This window comes from Dermacentor albipictus, chromosome 5, assembly GCF_038994185.2.
Source record: "Dermacentor albipictus isolate Rhodes 1998 colony chromosome 5, USDA_Dalb.pri_finalv2, whole genome shotgun sequence".
NCBI lineage: Eukaryota > Metazoa > Arthropoda > Arachnida > Ixodida > Ixodidae > Dermacentor > Dermacentor albipictus.
The window spans coordinates 171,763,465-171,787,967 of record NC_091825.1 but is presented as its reverse complement, the minus strand read 5'-3'; positions in this window follow the sequence as shown (position 1 = coordinate 171,787,967).

The window sequence follows — 24,503 nt, the reverse complement described above, 5'->3', positions numbered from 1 at the left end:
CCCGTTCGGAAACATGGGTCGCCTCAGCGGGCTCGGTCCCCTCGGAAACGCCGAGTTTCTATTGCTGCACGATCGCGCTAAGGTGGCGGCCTCGGCTAAAACAAAAAGAAATAAATAAACATTTCGCCGGCCGCAGGACTCAAAGCTCGAAGCTGTCCAGCTTCTGCTCTCCTCGCACCAGGACGAGCGCATGGGGAGGCTTCCCTGTGCCTGCGTGGCTGCACGGCTCTACAACTTGCTGACACGCGACTGAGCGCTTATATCTTCGCTGTACGGCACGTTGATATTGAAGCGGAGCTCTTTGGCACGATGGACACGCGCGTAGCGCGCTGCAGAACCCATCGCACGATGAAAGTCTACGTTAATACGATTGGCATTGAAGCAATGCAACGACAGACCGCATCGCCATCACCGAAAGGTCGTCCAAAAGGCGTGCATGTAGTCGGGGTTGTTGATAACGATGATGACTTATTGATATCCCTTTTGCAAGGGCGGACGCTAGGTGGCGTCGACCAGTCAAGACACCTTCGGTTGAGCATTGTGAAACATAGTTCCAGCGCACATTTGAACAAGGACGAGGCGAGAAAGACGACACAAACGCCGGTGTCGTCTTTCTCGCCTCGTCCTTGTTCAAATGTGCACTGGAACTATGTTTCACAATGCTAATCATAACCAACTAGCCCAGCTGTGCATACCTTCGGTTGAGTTGGTTTGGATTTTGTGGCGGATGGACGTGCTTTTCGGGGCTCCGTGGCGACGACGAAATCATAAGTTTTTGTGCATGCTTTGAGCTTGCTTCTGTTTTTATTTGCTGTTTTTTTGTATTTAACTAGTAATTGGGGTTTTTTCCGTTTCTTTCCTTTTTTTATTTGTCTCTCGTATTTGGGGTGCGCGCGTGTGCTTCGCGTACGTTTGTTTTGCAGGATGATAAGAGCGTCTTTCGTGCCACGTGTTCCAACATGTGCAGCCTAGTTGGACGTTGAGTGTTTGTAGTCTTTAAGTAGTAGCTTGGCAGTGGCAAGAGAAATAGCTATTAGTGGTTTTACTGTTCGTGTTTGGTAGAAAAGTGAGAGCGTGACCGTGTGGTTGACCGCGTCATACCTTTGGTCTCCGCGGCATTGATTGTTTTTGAAACAGTGGTGAGAGTTGCTTTGCGGCAGTTTGAGGATTTGGATCCTGTGCGTTTCGGGTTTTTCTAGAAGGCACGTGCTCTGCATTGATATAGTATTATAGTATTTGCAAAAAGCCGTGCAATACATGGCGAGAAAGCCGGTAAAGCGGACAGTACGGGGGGCGACCCTCAAGGCAGATGAGGAGACGGGTGAGAATGGAGAGGGCGTCGAATCAACCGGCACACAATGTGATGTCGATACTAGGATGCAGAAAATGGAGTTTCCAGGAAGAGCTTCTCAAACAGGTGCAAGTGCTCAAAAATGAGCTAAACACGGAGCGTGAGGCACGGAAGGTAGTTGAAAAGAGACTGGAAGCAGCCGAGGAAAAGCTGAACAGGGACGCCATTGTGACCGAGAATGTGCGTGACAATGGAACGCAGACCCCCAACGCGACAGGCGCGGTAGGGTCAGAGAAGTACGTGGAACGCAGGCAGGGTGATGATGGGTTAGCTGGAAAGAGCAGCACCTCCCTTGAGGCCGCTACGCGGAAAAAGCAGGAGCCGAGGGGACAATGCCCCTTGTCGAGTCCGAATCACGCGGAAAATGACAAAGGGAAGCAGGGAGAGGTAGGATAGAGTGAGAGGGTGATTATTGCAGGCGATTCAAACCTGGCTGGGTGCTCAAAAGCAATTGTGGAGAGGGTGAAAGGCGACAAAAGAGTGGCGGTAGGGACATTTCCAGGGCGCACACTGGGTTCTGTCATGGAGCGAGCAAAAGAAAAGCTCACGGAAAATGCCCACGTGCGCAACCTTGTCGTAGTAGCAGGTGGGCTAAATGACGTCCTGAACAGGAAAGGGCCAGGACTAGCCCAGCGCTTGGCGAAGGGGGTGGACGACTTGCGCGAGCTATCCCCTCAGGTGCAGATCGTGGTGTGCACGGTGCCGGAGGTGCCTGTGCGTGACAGTCACGTACAAAGAGCCGTAGTGGCTGCTAATGAGGCAATATAGAAAATGAGCCGAGAGAAAGGCCTCGAGTTTGTCGAAGTAAACAGGGAAGTCAGAAGTTGCGGTGGTTTTAAACGAGACGGGATCCACTTCAATTACAGGTTAGCACGAGAAGTGGGCTGGCGACTTGGTGGTCGCGCTGTTGCTTTTCTAGGGGGCCCGCGGGCGCTCAGGAGGTCAGAGTAGATAGTAATGAAGAAGGTCCCTTAGGGGAACAGCAGAAGAGCATCGCCGTCGGTAATAGAAAAAGGAGGAAAACAAGAAAAAGAGCTCGCCATGCAACAGGTTACGTAAACATGCAGGGCGGCAGAAGAAAGGAAAAGTGGGCAGAGATTGAGGAGCAGTTACACAGAGAACAAATAGGGGTGTATGCGGTTACAGAAACGCACCTTAGAGACTCAGAAGAGCCACAAGTTATTGACAATTATGTTTGGGAAGGGTGCAACAGAACTAAGTCGGAAAGAAAGGGAGGGGGAGTCGGAACGCTCATCCATCAGGGAGCCAAATGCAAAAGAGTAAATTCACAATGTCAAGAGCATCTTTGGTTATCAGGTACAATGAGTGGGAAAGAAACTTGGCTGGGCGTTACGTATTTGTGGACCGGAAAAAATTGCACAGAGAAGAATAAAGAATTAGTGGAATGCATAAGCGCTGATATTAAGGGTTTCGGGAGTGGTGCTGAAATTGTCCTATTAGGTGACATGAATGCCCACATACAGGAATTAGATGGCTATACCGACAATAACGGGAAGTGAATGCTGGACCTTTGTGAGCAAAATAACCTCGTGATCGTTAATACAGGGCCTAAGTGTGAAGGACAGATCACGTGGGAAGTGGGAAACCGGCAATCGACCATTGATTACTGTCTGATGACAGAAGGAATTCATGATAAGTTGAGAGAAATGGTCATCGATGAGGAAGGGTTTAACAGCATAGGGAGTGACCATAAACGCATCATATTGAAAATGGGATATGTAGTTGGGAAAGAGAGCAAGGAGTGCAAAATAGCCAGTCCAAACTTGAACGCTGAACAAATAGCAAACACAGTGACTAGAGTTGAGGAAGAACTTGGCAAATGGCCAAGTAAAGCGTGGGAATATGGTGAAGTTCTAAGTGTAATAACGACAGAAATACGGAAAGAGAAACAACATGTTCGTTGGAAAGGAAAAAAGAAACCGAAAAGCTGATGGAACAAGGAGATACGTGAAGCGATCGCCGAACGACAGAAAGCATCTCGAGAGCACAGGCAGGCAAAGAAGGCGCAGTTGCCACAGGATGAAGAAACTAGTAAATGGGAAATATACCGGGAGAAAAAGTCTATGGTTCAAATACTGGTGCAAGCAAAATTAAAAGGTGAAAGTGAACGTTGGTTGTTAGAAATACGTGAGAAACAGAAGGCCGCACCTATAATATTTTGGAACCACATAACATTATTAGGCAGGAAGTCAACAACAATACAATAACATATCCTAGACGAAGATGAAAACAGACTCGAAGGAGAGGCGGCAATAAATTACATCCGAAAAGCAACAGCCGAATATTTCCAAGGCAATGACGAGGTTATACTTGTTGAAAAAAAGAGCATGAAAGAGACCCAAGGGGAAAAGCAGCTGGTGCTAACAAATTTAAACTGGAAGGAAGCGGAAGAGAAAATTCCTAAGCGTACAGCCACAGGGCTAGACGAGGTTCCCATTAGGCTGATCAATGAACTAGGACCAAAAAGTAAGGAAGCTCTGGTGAAAGCAATGGAAAGAACTTTAAAAGATAGACGAATACCAGACAGTTGGCGACAAAGTAGAATGACTTTGATTTATAAAGGAAAGGGGGAGAAAGACAGAATTCACTCGTATAGACCGTTGACCATTACATCGGTAATATACAGGCTAGCAAGGCAGGCAATCAAATTAAAGGTTCAAGCATGGACAGAGAATAATGGCATTTTGGGAGAGCTTCAGAATGGCTTCAGAATAGGTTGGCGTTTGGATGACAACTTGTTTGTTCTTACTCAGTGTATTGAAATATCAAAAGCAGAAAGCAGACCGCAGACTGTTGTATGTGGCCTTTTTAGACATTACAGGAGCCTACGACAACGTGGACCGCAACATATTGTGGGATATCCTGGAAGGGGAAGGCTTAGGTAACGATTGTATACAGCTTTTGAGAGAGATTTACCTAGAAAATACCGTTTGCGTCGAATGGGAAGGGATGAGGAGCGAGGAGAAAGTTCATATCAACAAGGAACTGAGGCAGGGGTGTCCTTTATCCCCGCTGTTGTTTATGATGTACATGGCGAGGATGGAGAGGGCGCTAGAAGGAAGTAATGTCGGGTTTAATCTCTCATACAAACAGGCGGGTTCAGTAATAAAGCAGCAACTCCCAGGTTTATTTTATGCGGACGACATTGTGTTGCTAGCTAACAAGCTAAGTGATTTGCAACGTCTGGCTAATATCTGTGGACAGGAAGGCAACGACTTAGGTTTGAAGTTTAGTGTTAGAAAATCAGGTGTTATGGTATTCAATCAAAACAGTGAACAGAGAGTGGAGATACAGGGCCAAGAAATACCTCGGGTTACAGAATATAAATACCTTGGTATATGGTTAAATGAAGGCAATGGATATATGGAAACACAGGAAAAAACCATAACAGTAAAAGGGAAGAGAAATGCAGCCATAATGAAGCACAGAGCGCTATAGGGATACAATAGGTACGAGGTCCTCCAAGGTATGTGGAAAGGTGTAATGGTTCCAGGACTTACTTTTAGAAATGCGGTTGTTTGCTATAAATCAGGGGTACAATCAGGACTCGACGGGAACCAAAGGTCAGTGGGCCGCCTCGCATTGGGCGCTCACGGGAAGACTACAAATGAAGCGGTGCAGGGTGATATGGGCTGGACTAGTTTTGAAGTGAGGGCAGCTCGCAGTAAAATTGAGTATGAAGAACGGCTGAGGAATATGGAAGAAAGTAAATGGGCGGGGAGAGTGTTCAGGTATCTGTACAGGAAAAACATTGATTCACAGTGGAGGAAAGGAACTAGGAAGCTTACCAGCAAGTATGCGGCCTGTAGGGTGGACAATACAACAACAAAGGTCAAGAGGAAAGTCAGAGATGCTGAATTAATCTCATGGGTGTCGGCAATGGAAAAGAAACCTGCCATGAGTAACTACTTAAGAGGAAAAAACGAAATCAGGAGAGAAACCATTTGTGATAACTCAAAGGGAAGCTCATTACTTTTCGAAGCGACATCAGGATGCCTTAGAACACGCACCTATAAAGCGAGATATAAGAAGGAAGAAGAAGCATGTGCTTGCTGTGGTAAAGCTAGGGAAACTACGGAGCATGTTTTATTAGAATGTGAAGACGTCTACCCAGCGGTCGATTTAGGCACCACTGGCCTCCTTAAAGCCCTTGGGTTCAGAGGGAGCAGTGGTAAAGCAAACATGTCCGCAATAGACATTAGTAAGAGGCGACTGGAGGATTGGTGGAAGAAAAGTAGGGAAACGACAAAAGGCGGAGACGTGCAAAAGCACATGTCACAATAGGGGATCAGAAAATTTGGGCGTGGTAGTTCATAGTGTTTTTTTTGTCTTTTTTCATTGTTTAACCTAGGTAGAATATTAGGCAGTATAGTAGCAAGCGCTTGGTGGCGCAACCCACCGCCCCGTTCCAAAGGGGACTCTCATAACATCCATCCATCCAACCTTCGCATGGAGCTCCGACAATTTCATGCGTTCATGCTATCGACGACATCTTCCTCGGATAGAGCTTCGCTCACGGAATCGCCGGATGCCCTACCTTCCACAAGTGAGCCTATTTTCTGGATTTCACGAGTTTTTTACCCGACCACGCCGCTACACCTAACGCCGCAGTCGAGACGCCATCCTGGAACTGACCGCCTCTCCCGTCGACGGCGGCCTCGTGCCGCCCGCGTGCAGTCGGAGACGCCTCGCTCGCTGAGAGAAGAAGAATCGCCTCTGCAAAGCCTTTGACCGCGTAGAACACCAAGCGATCATGACTGCCCTCTCGCCACTGAATGTAGGTGCACGTACGTACACTATTAGATTCGTCGGACGATCCTACGGCTGTCAAGCAGATGTAGGAGTCGTCGGACTACCTCGCCGCTGCCACCATTTGAAGGAGTCGAAGGTCGTAGAGATGAATTTGGTGAACAGGACTTATTTACAGATTAACATATTTTAAGACAAGACATACATCGGCAGTCTAGCGCGACTCCCATATGGAGCCCGCAAGATTAACCTTCAGCAAACAGCATTCGAGCACACAGCTCACTACTACATTTTGAGCATAACAACGAGCACTCAGCTCCCAACGACTAGCACGACACGAGCAACCTCTAACAGCCGGCAAACGCTGCTTATAAGCCTCCGCTTGACGTCATCGTTCGGCGTGGACGGAGCACGAGTGGTCGGGAATGTTCGTCCAATCATTGTAAACTTGCCAGCGCCCCGCCGTTTGGCCCACACACACTAATGCACACAAGTTCGAGCCCACACACAAAGGCTCCGGAGTCGACGTCAGAGGGCTTTGTAGAACTCTCGGTACAGCATAGCTCGCGGTGTCGTCGACCGAGGGCCTCGTAGAACTGTGCTCTCCGTCCCGGGTGGCGCGGCGGCGTACCACATTCCAGAGCTGACCGCCCGTCACGTGGCTGTCGGTCATCCGCAGTTCTCGGAAGGCGCCTCGTCTGGGGGGCTTGGAACACGTGCAGCGGGCTGAAAGCTGGCACGTTACCACCCCGTACGGTCATTCCTAACAACACCTACATTCAAGCATTCCTGACCGACCGCACGGCTGAGATACACTTTGGTGCACTCACCTCCCTCTCTTTTACTTTACGGAGTGTTGGCACCCCGCAAGGGTCCGTTCGGTCCCCCTTTCTATTTAATATCACCCTAATCCACCTGGCCCGACCATTGGCAATTATACCCCATCTCATACACACCCTCTATGCCGACGACATCACGCTGTGGACTGCCCACGGCAGTGACGGCGGCATAGAGGACACTCTCCAGTCTGCAGTCACCGTGACCCAAAATTATGCTGCCGGTATCGGTCTTTCTTGCTCCCCAGAAAAATCCGAACTACTACTCATCAGACCTCGTAATCGCTGCTCCCCATGGTCCCCCATCACGATCGAGCTGGACGGACGCCCAGTGCCGGAGGTTGAAACCCACCGCATACTGGGACTTCATATCCAGAGTGATGGTAAAAGCACCACCTACCTGAAGAAACTCAAGCAGATTGCAGGTGTGATTTCACACATCATTCGCCGGGTTTCAGCCCACCACAGAGGCATGAAGGAGCGCGACCTATGTCGCCTCACCCATGCCTTCGTCCTCAGCCGTGTGCTTTGCACAACCTCATATTTACACTTATCCCGACACGATACTAATGCCCTAGATGCTTTAATACGCAAGGCGTACAAGGTAGCACTAAAACTACCCATTAACACACCCACAGACCGACTACTCGGCCTGGGCCTCCACAACACTATCGGTGAACTTGTAGAAGCCCGCCGACAGGCGCAATACATTCGCCTGACACAGACATCCACTGGGCGGCACATCCTGGACTCCCTCGGGATCCGGATACCGGCCAACGAACCTACACTACTCGCCACCCCACGCCACATCCACCGGGAGCTGCTTATTAAGCCGCTCCTGAGGAACATGCACCCACAACACCACGAGGAGCGCCGCACAGCTCGAGCTAAGGCGCTCCATCGCTATTGCGGCCCCGAACCGGACGCCGTATGGGTGGACGCCGCATGCATGGGAGAGCAAGCGGTTGCCGCCGTGGTGGGCTCCTTCCTCTCCCCACTCATCACACTACCCCTCCCCCCACACACTTCCCCAGAAGCTGCAGACGAAGCTGCGCTTGCCATTGCCATCACCCATACGGAAGCCCGGTACACAATAACAGATTCAAAAACAGCTATACTAAATTTTGCACGAGGCCGAGTCCATGTTCCTGCTTTTTGCATACTGGACTCGCCCTTTGCACCTCCACGCCGCCTTGTGGAGCTGATATGGGTGCCTGCGCGCTCCGGGAATCCCGGAAACGAGGCTGCCAACCTTTTAGCCCGAGATGCTATTAACCGGGCTCAGGTGGCCTCCGATCCGGGATTCACGAAGGAGCGCATGCACTCTTTCAGCTATCTGACGCAGGCTTATAGAGCCGCATGTCAGATCTACCCCCCACCTCACCCATCCCTAGAAAACAGACATGCGACACTTTGGAGGTGACTCCAGACCACGGAGGAAGGAAACTAAGGAGAGGCCCTCACGTCACTCTTTGTGAAGCAAAAGTGAAGGCGGAAGTTGGCGTTGCTCATGGCGATGCTCCGCCTTTTGTGCCACCCTCCTCTCTAGTTTACCTCTTTCGCGAAACCACGCCGCGCTGCGCGTGGTTTCGCGCTCGGAGCGCGCGCGCTCGCGCAACATCCGGCAGAGCACGGTGCAGGTAACACAGCGCAAAAAGACACGGTGACTAACGCAAACCCGCCCAACACAGCGCCTTTGCCACGGCACGAAACCTACCAGAGCAACACGTGTGAGCGCTCAAAATCAGAACAACGCCGCCATTGTGGCCCAAAAGGCGTGGCCATACAACAACAAAAAAATAATAAAGCAGCAAAAAAATGATAACCTACTACGTCATTTCCGCCACACTTTTCTCTTAGCGCGCGGAGGGGGTAGGGCCTCTCCTTAGTTTCCTTTCTCCGTGCTCCAGACCCACACACTCCCCTCCCCTCCATTACCATCCCTCTTTCCCCACCCCCGCCTGCGCCCTCTGTCCCGAACCGTTCGCATCCGCCATCCACATCCTCTCGCGTTGCCCGGCGGACTCTGCCCCGCGGGGCCTGGAGCACCTGACAATCATGGGAGGACTGGGAGACCGTGCTCCGCTCTGAGGACGCTGCAACGCAGACCATCGCGACCAGCCGGGCTGTCAGTGTTATGGACCTACGGAACATAAACAGTTGAGTGGATTACGGTCGTGAAGGGGCCCAGGGGTCTGCGTTCCCCGAACACCTTTGTTTGAATAAAGTTTTTAACAGCAACAACATTGCATTTTTTGCTTGCTATGGGGGTATGAGTCACTGATTGTATTACGTGACGGAGAAATTTCTCGTTGCGTAGGCATAGAGATGCTCACGCATTTAAAAACATTGTTGCATCACTCCACCTACAGTGGAGGTTGTATCGAAAGTCTGTAGGAAGGAAAGAGATAGGAAGGAGCATCGCGCAACGTGATTGAAGCTGTGTCGGCCCAACACGTGACTAGAGATGCAGGCAAAATAATGTGACCAGGAATACAGGAGAGCAGCCAAGCAGCTGCCGATCGAGTGCGCAACGACTACCCCTAAAATAAAACACCAACTACTGGGCACCAAACGGCTCGGCAAATCTCGATTCTTGCTCCGTTATCTCCACACAAGAAATCACGTGTTGGGCCGGCACTGAGCAATGCACTGAGCAAAAGGAGAGGCGTCACGGATTGTTGGCTTCCCAAAGCTGGCTGTGTGACGTAATGCCCTTTCCTATCGTTTTCCTTCCTCCGTGATCGAAAGTATTGAAAGGGTGGAAAGCAGACGCTGAAAGCAGACGACGCGGCGCGGGTGAACACATCTTGAGGGGCAGTCGGCCTTATTAGCTAAAATCAAGAATGGGGCTGGCAGATGGAGTAGCACGCTGTGGTATATAGGTGACAGGAATAAGAAGCCTCAGAAAGGCAAGCCAACTTTTCGATAGAAGGACCTATCTTCGTCAAAGGTGGCCTCGTCATCCTCGGCATGTTAGTTTTAACGGGTTAGCAAGTAACGTCACGTGCAGTTGTTGTCGGTGGTGGCTGGTTGTAAAGTGAGCGATTTCAAAGAGAATTAGCGCTATCGCCTGACGTCTGTAAGCGTGGTTTATAAGCGTGGTTTCTGTAAGCGTGGCTAACAGACATCAGGCGACGTCAGGCGGTGACGTACATACGTCAGACGATGGCGGTACGGGTTTTGAGGGACATGAAACGAAGTATGAACGGAAAGGAGCACCTCGGGCACCTAAAGAATGCTGCGCAATAGTAGTGCATAAATTGTCTAATAAAAAAAATCCGTGGAACCTCGCGTATGCTTTTCTTTGAGCAGGTGGCAGTAAAGAAATAGCGACTCTTTGTGCCAGGCGTAATGCAACAGCCATTCTTATGCCTTCTGCCCGAGACGCCGCAGTCAGCGAACTTATAAAAGAGGATGGTGTTATTGCGAATACTGCCACGCTGTAATTACGTTGAAGAATAAGAGGGTGGCGCAAATGCGAATCACGAAAATAACTATGGGCCCAGCTTGTGCCCACGAGACAACACTCCAGTACAGCGATAGCGGTGACTACAGGCGGTGATTGCGGGAAAATGGGGGGGGGGGGAAGGGTGGAGGAGGTTCTCTGAGTGTCCACTGTGGGGACACCCGATTGCCGCGGGTCCCCTGATGTTGTTGCAGAGTAATAGGAGAGATGGCGCGAGTATGGCGCTGCTATAACGCCACCTAACAGCGGGGTTACTCGGGCGCTAAAGCCTCTTTGGCCTGGGGGTGGCAGAGTCCGCCGACTTGCCTATCGGCACGCTCCGCGGGACCGTCCCAAGAAAGGCTTCGGAGCAGGGCGACGGGATAGACGCACACGATCGTTTTAACACGCCACCGTTTGCGTGACTGTACACGCGACCGATCAGACTTTTGCGCCCAGCATGGGGGCGAACACGTTCGCTCAATATCCTGTCGCGGTTAGTCGGGCTTGATCGATTCGTCCGTGCCCACAGCATGTTAAATTGGCAGTAATTCGGCTAGCAGGCGCTGGTGTATTAAAGGCGCAATAAATGCCCTTCTGATTGTTTGCACTACTGCATTGTTCTTCCTTTGTCGCAAGAGCATGTTTGAGATCCAACGTCATCTAGTGCTGATTGGCTGGGAGTGAGTCGGTACTCAAGGAACGGTGCTATGTCCCAAATACCGGTGACAGCGACTGCCAGTATAGTAGTTAAGAGTTCATCCAGGAAGTATCCCTCACTGAATGCGAAGCGGTCGTGCACGATGCGGGAGGACATCAAAGGTAATTCGCGGTAAACAGCCAAGAGGACCATTACCACTTTCCAGTTCTTGAATTACGTGTACACGAATATATTGCCACTGGCGATACGCGGTGCGTTAAGTGCGACAATGCGATTCCGTCGCAGCTATCGGATTCAGGAACTTCTGCCCGATGAAACCACCCCGATGGCTGTTGCAATTGGCCCACAAGCCACACGAAAAAGCTACCGTTACAGGCGCCATATTGTGGCCGGCACTGTTGCATCTCGTCCCTTGCCAGGAGAACAACTGGCGCGCTGCAGGGTGCGAAGTCTGGTGGCGCGCATGCTCGGAGCGCTCAGCTTCGCGGGAGATTGTGGTCTCGGAGTCCTTGAAGGCCTTGGCCGAGTACCCACGTTCCCACATTGGCGCCCTACGTAGGGTGGACCATATAGCATGGCTGAGAACATTTCTCTCTTTCACATGCTGCGAGGAGGCTGAAGAGGCGGGTACAGTACACATTGCCGAACTCAAAGCTTATTATCTGCCAGTTAAATGTATGCATCATAGCTCAAATTCATGATTTGTAAAGTTATGAGCGTGTCTCATGGAAATCTCCATGACATGTTATAAGAGCAACAAATCATCATCATAATCAGCCTACTTTAGGTCCACTGCATGACGAAGACCTCTCCCTGTGATCTTGAACTTCCCCTGTCCTGCGCCAACCGATTCCAACTGGCGCCTGCAAATTTCTTAATTTCATAACCCCACCTAGTGTTCTGCCGTCCTCGACCACATTTCTCTTCTCTTGGCATGAATTATGTAACCCTAGTGGTCCACCGGTTATCTAACCAACGCATTATATGACCTGCGCAGCTTCATTTCTTTCTTTTAATGTCATTTAGAATATCGGCTATCTATGTTGGCTCTCTGATACACACCGCTCTCTCCCTGTCTCTTAACGTTACGCATACCATTCTTCATTTCATCGATCTTTGTGTAGTCCTTAAGTTGTTCTCAAACTTCTGTGTCAGCCTCCAAATGTTTGCCCCATGCGTTAGCACCGGCAGGCTGCACAGATTGTACACCCCTTTTTTTAGTGATAGTGGTAATCTTCCAGTTAAGTTCTGAAAATGTCTGCTGTATGCGCTCGAATCCATTTTCAGCCTTCTGTAAATTTCCTTCTCATGATCAGGGTCCCTTGTGAGTAAGTGACCTAGGTAAACGTATTCGTTCACAGACTCCAGGGGCTGACTGGCGATCCTGAACTCTTGTTCACTTGCAAGGTGATTGATCATTAACTTTGTGTTCTGCATATTGTTACGGGGATGTCGGGAGTATAAAAAGACTATATTTACAATATATATACAGGATGGGTCAGAGTAGTTAAGATGGCTGACCACCAACAACACGCAGCAGCCAACATCTCCGATTTACTTCTTCCTCTCTCTTCTTTCATCCTTCCGCAACAGGACTCCCGGGTGGTGAAGCGCCGTCTCGGCGCATGGTAGGCGAAGAATTGCGAGCGAAGTATGGCTTCAGCCGCGAAACGTGCACGACGTCAACAGGCGTCTGACTTGAGGATGCAACAAACTGTCCAGCGGAAATCTCGTAATGTACGTCGCTAACATGACGTAAGACTTCATAAGGCCTTGTGCAGCGAGAGAGAAGCTTCTGGGAGAGGCCAACCCGACGACATGGTGACCAACGGAGCACCCAAGCACCTGGCGCGAACTTAACATCGCGATGGCAGTGGTCGTAACGCTCTTTTTTGCAGATGCTGCGAGGCTAATAAACCAGATCGGGTGAGTTGACGCTCCATGTCAGCGCGTTGGACGACTTCACGAAGGTACTCAGTTGCAACACGTGGCACGGAAGGTAGGATGGTGTCAAACGGCAGTGTAGGCTCGCGACAGTACAAAAGATAAAAGGGTGTATATCCTGTGGCGTCCTGTCGGGGCGAGTTATACGCGAACGTCACGTAAGCCAGCGTGGAATCCCAGTCGCGGTGATCGTTGAAAACAGCATCTCTGTCAGTGTTCGGTTGAGACATTCCGTAAACCGTTCGTTTGTGGGTGGTAGGCTGTGGACGGCTTGTGCTCAGTGGCACAAGAGCGGAGGAAGTCGTCCACAACTTAAGACGAAAATAAGTGGCCGCGGCCTGTAAGTAGCTGTGGAGGTGCACCGTGCTGGAGAATGACGTCGAAAAGGAGAAAATCGGCGACATCTGTTGCGCAACTATTCGGCAATGCCTTTGTTATCGCGTAGCCTGTCGCGTAATCAGTAGCGACGGCGATCCACTTGTTCCCTCTAGTCGTCTTCAGAAAAGGGCCAAGCAGGTCAAAGCCTACGCGAAAGAACAGCTCAGAGCGAACTTCTATTGGGAGGGTTCGTCCGACAGGCGGCAGGGGCGGTATCTGGTATCTTCCGGCGCTGACACAATTCGCAAGTTGCGACGTAAGGGCGCACAGAGCGGTAGAGACCCGGCCAGAAGAACCCGCGTCGTACGTGGTCGAATGTACGAAAAACTCCAGAGTGTCCCGCCATCAGTGCATCATGAAGTTGTTCGAGAACGACGGATCGCAGATGATGAGGAAGGACAAGGAGCAACTCAGGGCCGTGAGGGTTGATATTGCGGCGGTAGAGGATGCCGTCATGCAGCACGAACATGCGGCATGTGCTGTCGGTGCTGCCAGATTGCACACCAGCGATGGTGGACTGTAAGGATGCATCGCGTTGTTGTTCAGCGCGCATGTCGGTCATGTAAGTTAAAGCCATCACGCAGGTCACAGGATCATGCGCAACAGCATCGGGAGGATGCACGGGGTGACGCGAGAGGCAGTCAGCGTCCTTCTGGAGGTGTCCAGTCTTGTAATGGGCACTAAATGAAAAATCCTGGAGCCGCAAAGCCCAGCGACCAAGCCGTCCACTCGGGTCCCGAAGGGAAGAGAGCCAGCAGAGTGCGTGGTGGTCCGTAACGACCCAAAACATGCGGCCGTACAAATATGGCCGCAACTTGGCGATAGCCCAAACTAACGTCAAGCACTCCCGCTCGGTGATGGAGTAATTTCTCTCGGCAGGTGACAACAAGCGGCTGGCGTAAGCTATCACGCACTCGGTACCATTCTGTTGTTGGACGAGAACAGCGCCGATGCAGTGGCCGCTTGCGTCAGTGTGGTGGATTTCGGTCGGTGCAGATGGATCAAAGTGGGCAAGCATGGGAAGGGTGGCCAGAAATCCGATGAGAGCAGCGAACGCGTTACCTTGCTCTGGGCCCCGTGAGAATGGCGTCTTCTTCTTTAGAAGATCTGTCAAAAGCGGAGCAACGTCGGCGAAGTTTTTGACGAAACGGCGAAAGCAAGAACACAGGCCGACGAAGCAGCGCACGTCAGAAACCGTGCCACCGCGCTTCCGGCGACACTATCAGTTTAGCGTGACGCAGAACGCAGCACGTTGGATAACTAGAGAGGTTTTGTTCAACCAGCCAAGGCAGCGCGCACTGAAAGTAATCATAAAAAATTAAATTATGGGGTTTTACGTGCCAAAACCACTTTCTGATTATGAGGCACGCCGTAGTGGAGGACTCCGGAAATTTCGACCACCTGGGGTTCTTTAACGTGCACCTAAATCTAAATACACGGGTGTTTTCGCATTTAGCCTCCAAAGTAATCATCCGAGAATACGTCGCGTGCTGCGACGTGATGCGATTGCAATACATCGGTAAAAGGTGGCGCAGATAAGACGACCGTGCAATGTTTCGAAGAAGGATGACGGTGCCAATGCAACACATACGGCTGCAGAACAGAATGTGGCAGCCTAGAGTCGCATTTTCACCGGAACGCGGAAACTTGAAATCACATCTGCAAAAATATGCCAGTGTCATCTGCTGTCAAAGGTCGTTGCCAACCTTGAACACCTTTGCTCCGCCGAACGGTTGCCAGCTGTCAACAGGCCACGTCGCCCAATAGGAGTGCGCGTGTGATCCGCTCGTGCGGATTGAGCGTGCGTCGAATTTTGCGACACCTTCCGGGGCCTCCGCACGCGGGCGGGCTGGGGCCGAACGGACGGGCGGATCGACCAAGTCACTAAGGCACTCATTACTAAGGCACTCATTATGCCGAGAATAAGGTGTAAATTTATTGCGCGGCCAGAGCTAAGGTCGTTTCCAAAGGAATAAAAAATGACTGCCCCCTCTCGTCGCTATGGTGGTGGCTTTTTGCCGTCGCCGACGTCGACACGGAAAGCCAGACGACGCGTTTGACATGCCGTATGACCATTTTCGACGGCATTTTCGCTTCTCGATGTAAATGGTGAGGTTGTTTAGCAAAGAACTGGCGGGGGAGCTACACTCTTAAACAAATGTACACCTTTTCAGGCGTATATTTGCCACAAAACAATAATAGTCATCTGCCTTGCTGCGCTTCCTTTCTTGAAAACGCTGCGCTCGCTACTTTCCTGTCAAGAATGCTCTGTCATGCCTATAACGCGGATGCCGTCCGTGACTTGGAAGTACCGGGCTCGCAGCGTTAAAGAAAGGAAATGCGAAGATCACGATTATTTTTGTGTGGCAAGACACGACCCAAAGGGTTTAATTTAAGAACGTGGAAGCGGAGCGAGCTACGGGGCGGTCGGAAGGTGTGCGCTTCCTCGCCGCCGAGGAGACGGTCCGCGCGTTCACTGTGAGCGCGCGCGTGCCAGAGGCTGTCGTAAATGCAGGGGCCCACAACAAGTGGGTCCATTTCCCGAAGACTGCCGAGGAAAAGGCAGCCGTGAAGGACGGTTTCCTTCGCCGCGGTGCTATTACCGGCGTTATCGGATTCGCAAGGTTGTGCTAATGTGCCGCAAGAGATACTACGCTCTGAACGGCATGTTCGTAAGTACACTTCACGCTTTCTAGTGCCGATTCTTTTCGACAGTTACCTTGCTCTTGTGAACGGGCACTTCCTCTGCTCAAATTTTTACTCAGACCTGCGACGGGGACGCGAGGATCCTGACCGTGGATCCTCTGCGACCGGCGTCGGACCACGACTCGTTCGTCAGGCGGAAGACATGGCTGCGCCGGTGGTTCCAATCCCGAGGAATAGCTCGGTGAGACGAAACATTATTTTCGGCGCAGTCACGCTTGAGTAGCGAACAGAACGCCGTGTCCGCCCCAACAGAAACTTTTGACTAATTTATAAGCACGTGAGTACGTGCCCGGAGTACAAAAAAAAAAAGGACATTTACGGCCACCATTGGCAATGTTCAAAGCTTTAAGTTACAACTATGTTATCAGGTGCCTGTCAGGCACCTGATAAGCAACCCGTCGCAACTCATATTAGCGCTGCTACTCAGTGCCTGCCAGAAGCAGAAGAAATGAACACACATTAGGGATACTACTGTGTCAATGATAGGACCCACAAGTGTTGCTTTCTTATGCTTCTGGCAGGCACCGAGTAGTGCTCTTGCAAATTGGTGAACAGCTTGTTTCGGGTGCGGGCATGCTCAACTCATGCTTTTACTTAACACTCAGAACCTCTGAACTCTACGATTGTTGAATGATGCTGTCTCTTTCCTCAGTTGCCAACATGCCTCTCGTCATACGAGTACTCGACGCACTATTTCCATCTTCGTGGAGGTGACAGTGGCTACCCCTTGGAGCCGTGGCTCCTTATTTTAGTTCCTGGCCATCCTCCAGTGCAGGCAGCCGAGGGAAAATACAACACAGCACATGCCGTCGTGCGTTCCGTCGTGTAGAGGTGCATCAGGCTCTTAGAGAGCCGTCCTTTGCGCTGTCTGCAGCGGTAGCGCACCCTCCTCTACGAGCCGGAACGTGTGGCCAACATTGTCGCGGCATGTGCTGTGTTGCACAACTTTGCCTTTCAGAGGGCGACGTTGAATCAGACGATGGCAGTAATGACGACAACGGCAGTAGTAGTAGTAGTAGTGAGCTCAACGGTAACGGCAACCCCATTCCACACGGTCTGGCCCGAAACACGGGGTCTAGAATGCATTATTTCAGAGGGCGGGCTGTTCAAGACATTGGCATGGTCGGCACAACCCGTGCACAGTACATCCGTTACTTGAGGAGCGTGCGGCGGCAGCTGCGACGTTAACAGCAGCACCAGCATCGCTAGGTGCATACATATAGTTGTAGTATCAGTAAGATGTGGTGGTGTGAAATCGCTGACACATTTTGCATACCCAGTTGTAGTTGAGGTCTACGTAATGCAAAGCATTCATGATTTGTTGAGAAATTTATAAGTGGTGTAGTGAAGCGTTATGTAAAGCTTTCATATATAGTAAGTGAAACAGTATCTTTAGTGGTGACATATAAGATTGAAAGCAAGCTAAAAATAAGTGAGTTTTCAAAGTGTCTGCCATGATTTGCTTGTTGCTGCTGTCGTCCCCTAGATGCTCTGTGTGCCATGCATATAGCCTGCAGTCCTGTAACTTTAATTCTTACTCATATCGCTGAGCGTTATCTGGTCCCCTTGCGCAATGATGGGCATTGACGTCTGTCTCCTCGCTTTCTACTCGCGCAGAGAAGCTCACAATAGCCAAAATGCACAGTGCACGTCCCGCCTTCCGCTCCAGTAAACGTGCTGTTACACGCGCACCTTCTGGCTCCTCCACCAGTTTGTCTCGCAACAACCGCAAAGTTCCCTCGTCGTGACGAAAACGCCGTGCAACTGGTTATCCGACACGTCAAACGCCCTGTGAAGTGCGTGCACGCATGAGCGGTTGGTAGGTTTCAACAAAGTGCCCTCAATTGTAAATAGCAAAACTCGGTAACTGGAATGTTGTTAAACAGTAATATTTCTACAGTGCAAGCTAGCCCTACAAATGTAGTAGCGACACGTAAATAATAGCTCTAGAGGAAAACTGCAGCTTTCTGTATTACTTCAGTCTTCAACATCAACCTTTTTTTTAGAGTAAAGCTTGCTTATGTACACATCAGGAGTGACAGTCTCTACATTAAAGAAGTGTGAGAATCATGAGTACTGCAGTAGTAGAGACATATGCGAGATATCAGAGACACGTTGAAATATCGCGTCACGTTGTGCTTCTATCTAAAAAATTCACAGATAACTGGGTCATAAACTATCACAGGTACTCGCACGCATTGCTTTAAAAACTATTGGTTACTGCACAAGTACACAGAAATAGCAACCGGTTTAAACTGCACCAAAAAAGATGTACAGGTGCATAAATAATCACGAACCAACACAACAATATTTAATGCAGCGAAATAGGTACATAACTACACGTGAAAGGAACATCCTGTCGTGGAGTTCCATACAGAAAAAAGAGCCATAACATCAAACTCTGATGTTCACTAAGAGAAACTGCGGCATAAATAGTGCATACAAACTGCACCACAAGGGCTAAACGTACAATGGATCGCCACCTCTCAAAATCACTGAATGAAAAGAAAGCATATGCAAATGAAAGAGTTGCACAAGAACAGAAAAAGAGAAAGTGAAGCTCTGTATGCCGCAACCAAAAAATATAAAAATGAAACAAACAAAAAGTTCACATTACAAATGAAATGAAGGAGCATAGACAAGGAATTTTCCTCACTTTTTTGTGTATGTTCATAGGTTGCATTCGACGTTATATTAAGGTGGGAATTCCCTCACCCCTTAACTCATTTTCGCCATTCGATGAGACAGGAGTAAATTGTAGAACAATTGGAGTGTGGCCTCGTGCTTAAATTGACATGACATCAATCAGGCGCCTGATTTTCAGTGCCACAGTCAGAGTGCCCGCACCACTACAGGCTTAAAGGCACTTGTTCAGGTGAGGGTGACGGTGTGGATACTCTTATTGCTGGAGTATCACTTCAAGCAGGAAGTGATGCTGCATCTGCTATGTTATTTGTGGTTGCATGAAAGGATGACATAAGCAATTATTTGTTGCAAAGCAACCGTAGGCGGACTTCTTATTATCATTACTGCACCAGCAAAATTTTTTTAAAGAGAATGGAAAGAAATGGCTGTGGCTTAGCTAAGGTTAAGCCCAGGATGCGAAGCATACTAGCCTTTATTTTAGTTGTTGAACCACTGTTTAGCCTGGTGAACTGCTGTTGCTTGGCTATATTTGGTTCGGCTAGACGAAGAAACAACTCATGCGTTACTCTGCTTCGCCTTCAAGAGTGGAACGCGACAGCGTTCCCGTCGACCCGCCAAGGGGTGTAAGACAATGGGCTACGGCGCAGCGACTACGCGCCCCGCATTGGACGCGGTGAGCGTCGAGCAACGCAGCGTTCGGAGCGGCAACGAAATGTGTGCCTGAGCAAGCGACGCACGAGAACAGCTCGTTTCTAAGGCAACACCGCATTCACTAGAGGTGCTTTTGTACCGCTTTGAAGCATCGTACTCGTGGCTCAGTGGTAGCGTCTCCGTCTCACACTCCGGAGACCCTGGTTCGATTCCCACCCAGCCCATCTTGCAAGAGTTGAGCCAAAGCCACCCAGAAAATCAGTCTCTGTAGCAGGCCGCAACCTTCGCTTCTCATTCCAACGAGCAGCTCTGTCTCCAGGAGGCATCTCACCTCGTGAGTGTCTTGCAGAGGCAAGCGCAGCTGCTTATATACCTCCGCGACGCCGCGAGCGATGGCGCGAGTTAGAGCCCCGTTTCTCCTCTGTCGTGATGTCACGGTGTCACGTGGTATGGCATGGGGTCAAAGGTCATTGAAGGCAACACCGCCGCGCCTGAGGAGCTGGGCTGTGCTCTCGTAATATGCTTCGCATAATATACGATGTCTAATTCCTCGTTATGCTTCTTTACTTTTCATGAGGGGGCTGACAGGGGCGAGGGGCCTGGCTAGGGCCATAGGCAAGCGCAGCAAGCGCTGAGTGGTGTTGCGCGACAGACGCTCCATTTCGAGACGCTGACGCTGGACTTCTCGCAAACCCCGCACTTCTTGTACCACCTGCTCCCTTAGTTGCTGCAGGCTCTCCATTTGGGCCTCGTGGTGCTGTTCGCAAGAGAATATGTGCAATTAGTTTAATTACAGAAGATCAATAACAAGGCCTTGGTATGTTGTATTCATCCCCATTTGCAGGCTAATGTCATTCTATATTCAAACACTGAAAATGTATTTCTCGCCATCGATATTATGCCGGATCCTTTCATTCAGATGTCTTAAGACTATACTCGCTTCCTTCAACTTGACACGAGTTTTTACTTTTATCCACATGAGTGCCTAGACATTGCCATTTGTTATAACATGTAAAGGCGTACAAGAAATGATCATCACACCATTGCACCTACCCTTTACGCTTGTTCCTGGTCGATACATTTAATACAGAGGGCATATGCACTTCAACTCCATGCGCAGGAAAATGCATCTGTGCCCTTACACAGACCTGTCGGTTCTGCTCGAGCAGATGCTGGCGGAAGCTTGCCTCACCTTGGGCCTCAGCCGAGTGCCCCTGTCGGACACATTAGGCAGTCGCCCCGCAGACGGCGTCTTCTAGCTCCTGCTGTCTGCGGGGCGTCTGCCCAGCTGGAAGTCCTAGGTGGGGCTGCTGAGTGGGCACCTGAGCACGTGGTGGGTCTTCATGTAAGACAAAGATTGCCCACTTACTGTTGTCCGATCCACAAATTTATTATTCTAACCGGCCACTTTTAAACATCATTGTAGCTACATAGCTACAACAATAATACACAGAACGACCGAATTACTAGAGCAAGAACATGCGATAGAAAGTTAATAATAATAATATTTGGGGTTTTACGTGCCAAAACCACTTTCTGATTATGAGGCACGCCGTAGTGGAGGACTCCGGAAATTTTGACCACCTGGGGTTCTTTAACGTGCACCTAAATCTAAGTACACGGGTGTTTTCGCATTTCGCCCCCATCGAAATGCGGCCGCCGTGGCCGGGATTCGATCCCGCGACCTCGTGCTCAGCAGCCCAACACCATAGCCACTGAGCAACCACGGCGGGTGCGATAGAAAGTTGCTGGTAACAGTAACCTATAAGAAGCGCAAGGTATCTCTGTCATAACATAATATCTTACAGCCAGTATTTATGACTCATGCTGAACGATGCTGGCTCCTACATCATGTAATTTCTAGGCTTTCATTTCAGCTCCATGAATAATAACTGTAATGCCTTCTGGACACTAAGGTGACAACAGGCACAGTGTAGTACTTCATAGTAAGATCATACCGCAAATGCAAGCGATGCTGCTACAAAAGCTAGTTCACTGTTTTGCGTGTGAGGCCACTCGGTCCAGCAGTAGGGCCCGACATCACGAAGGCGCTCGCCGCTGGCGTCTCCGTGGGCGAAGCGCTGGGCCCGGCTGCTTCCTCCGCCTCGAGTTCTACAGTTCAGGCATCGTGAGCAGTGTGTGCAATGTGCATCATTCATACAAGTTGCTGCTCAGAGTACTTAACGTATACTATCGCTTGCACGAAAAGCAAAAAAAAGAAGGAATGGTTTAAAGGCTTTTGCAATCTTGCGTTACAATCTACTGTGCAGATAATTTATGAGGTCACAGGTCACAAAAACAATACTCTTTTTTCTTAAAATCCAACTGTGCACATACCGCTATCGGCGAGGAAATGGCGGGGAGGGGGGGGGGGGGGGCGGGAACAAGAACTTTTGCTGTCCTCATGAGGAGGTCGAGGACGCGGTCGTCAGCGCCACCCATTTTCCCGCCTCCCGTAGTCTTGCAAAGAGAAAAACAACAACATGAAACGACGTAACTGTCAGGATTATTAGAGAGCTCACCTTTTCTCCCTCGCGGCGCTGGCAGCCTCTTTTCTGGCTTTTTGGGCCATCTTGGCCCAGTGGTTACACCAGTGGCTGGTCGATCTGACCACTTGCCCCTGTGTTTTGAGCACATCCGGAACCTCCTCCCACAGCTCGGTTTTTCGAGAAGCAGTCATACGTGGTGGGAGCTCTGTAGAAGCTCTCGCCAGGTATGGATACTGCTCAATTAACTGCAGGAGAATAGCGGCCTGCTCCTTAGACACCTGTGGTCCTTTCGCCGACATTTCGTCTAACTTTCTAAACTCGGGAATTTCAGCCGGCCCGCAACAAAGTAAGAAATTTAAAGGCAAACATTTTGTCTTAGCTAAGTGCCCGCATAAAGTGCTTACTTCGATTTTATTATTTTTCTGTTTTTATACCAATAATGTAAAAAGTTGAAGTCGCCACTAACATTTACCGTTGTAGCAGCTTTTTTCTCGAAGCGTAATCGTCAGTGCAGGGGCTCCTGACTGAGGGAGTATTGCTGTGATCACTTTGATGAAGCTATTGTTCTATCTTGGCGGTACCCTACTGAAAGGTGCTCAGTGCTGTGACAGTTGTCGATCCACTATGTTGCAATGTTTGTCCTCGGGTGTTATGAATAATTCTTGTTGGCCCTTCTTAGAAAAAGAAATTATCACATGTCATACAATTAATTGCAAACATGCAGCGAATACCACACGACAATGCAAGCACTACACGAGCAATATTTATTCACCTCACTCTTGTATCTCGTGGCTCCTGCAAGCAGCGCCTGCAATTCTCAGACACACGTACACCGCTGTGGACCGCAATTAGTTGCGCAGCGTTACAGACACGCTCAGGGCTGTCAGCTATTCGGGTTCAACAGAGGTCGCCATTTTGCGTGCGCTCAACGGCATGGATTGGATGCAGATCCGACAAATATGTGGCTACCGCTTCAAAAATAGGAGCACTTGCGTTTGCATTTCTTTAAGCTGCGGCAGCTTTTGCTTTGTAAGGTTATAAAATGAATTAGCTTTATGCAGCATGGAAGTCCGCTGTTATAGGTGTCGTTTTACAAAATAAATTTACAAATAAAAAGAGAACACGAAAGAAACATCCGGCCAACGAAGGGACCTTTTTGTTGGACTGTCCAAAAAACGTAGCGCATACGCAACCACCATTTCCAAAAGCGCTAACGTCATGCGAAAAGGCATTGGCACGAAGAAAGTAATTTCTACAACATCGCATCCCCGTACTCCTTGATTACGTAATGCCTTTATGACTGCTGGAATCTCTACTGAATCAAATGCGTTTTCGTAATCTATGAAAGCCATATAGAGAGGCTGATTGTACTCTGCAGATTTCTCGATTACCTGATTGATTGCATGGATGTGATCCATTGTACAGTACCTCTTCCTGAAGCCAGCCTGTTCGCTTGGTTGACTGAAGTCCAGTGTTGCGCTAATTATATTGGAAGTTATCATGGTGAATATTTTACAGAATACTGAAAGTAAGCTAATGGGCCTATAATTTGTGAATTAGCACAATGTTGGCATTCTTCCAGTTCTCTGGGACCCATGAAGTCGCGAGACATTTCGTAGACGGCCGCAAGCTTTTCAAGCATGATGCCACCTCCATCTTTGATTAAATGGACTGTTATTCCATCTTCTGCTTCTTTTCCTCGTTTCATGTCTTGTAAGGCCCTCCTTGCTTCATCGCTAGTTATAGAAGAAGCCTCTGCTCTGTAAACTGTTCATTACTACTTCGAATGGAGGTATCGTGACTGCTCTCGGTATTGTACAGATCAGCATAGAATTCTTCCGCTGCTTTTACTATATCTTCGAAATTGCTGATGATAATACCCTGCTTATCTTTCAATGCATACATCTTGGCTTATCGTATACCAAGATTTTTTTCTCTCTGATTTCATGCAGCGCGTCTTTTTTACTACTTCCTCAGTCTTTCTTACGTTATAATTTAGAATATCCTTTATTTTCTCCTGGTTGACCAGTTTTGACAATTCTGCGAATTCTATATAATCTCTTGAGTTGGACACTTTCATTCTTTGTCGTTTTTTTATTAGGTCCTTCGTTGCTTGGGAGAGCTTACCTATTGGTTACGTTGGTGCGTTACCGCCCACTTCAATGGCTGCTTTTGAAGACAACCCATAGATACGGTTTTATTACATCTATGTTATGTTCATCTGGCTGTTCTAGGGCTGCATATTTGTTTGCATGTACCAGCCTGAATTCGTCTGCTCTTACCCTTACTGCGTCTAGGTTGGCCTGGACAAATACAGGGTGCTAACTAAAGGTGATTTAAATTTATACAAAGGAAGGCATGAATGCGTGTGGGTTCGGGGGGCAAATACATCAAGCACATTGCGTACTACGTTCCCAGGGTCAAAAAAATTGTCAAGACCAGAATGCCACCCTACAGACCTATGAGCTGAAAGTCAAATTGAAGAGAAAACACGTGTTCTGTTTAACTGTTGCAATGGAAGTGTACTACAATCAAAGGATAAGATTATGAGAAGCGAGTGAGTGTGATATGCCTGTCTTTTGCGTACGGTAGCAAATGGGACCCGCGTGTCCACTGCACCTCT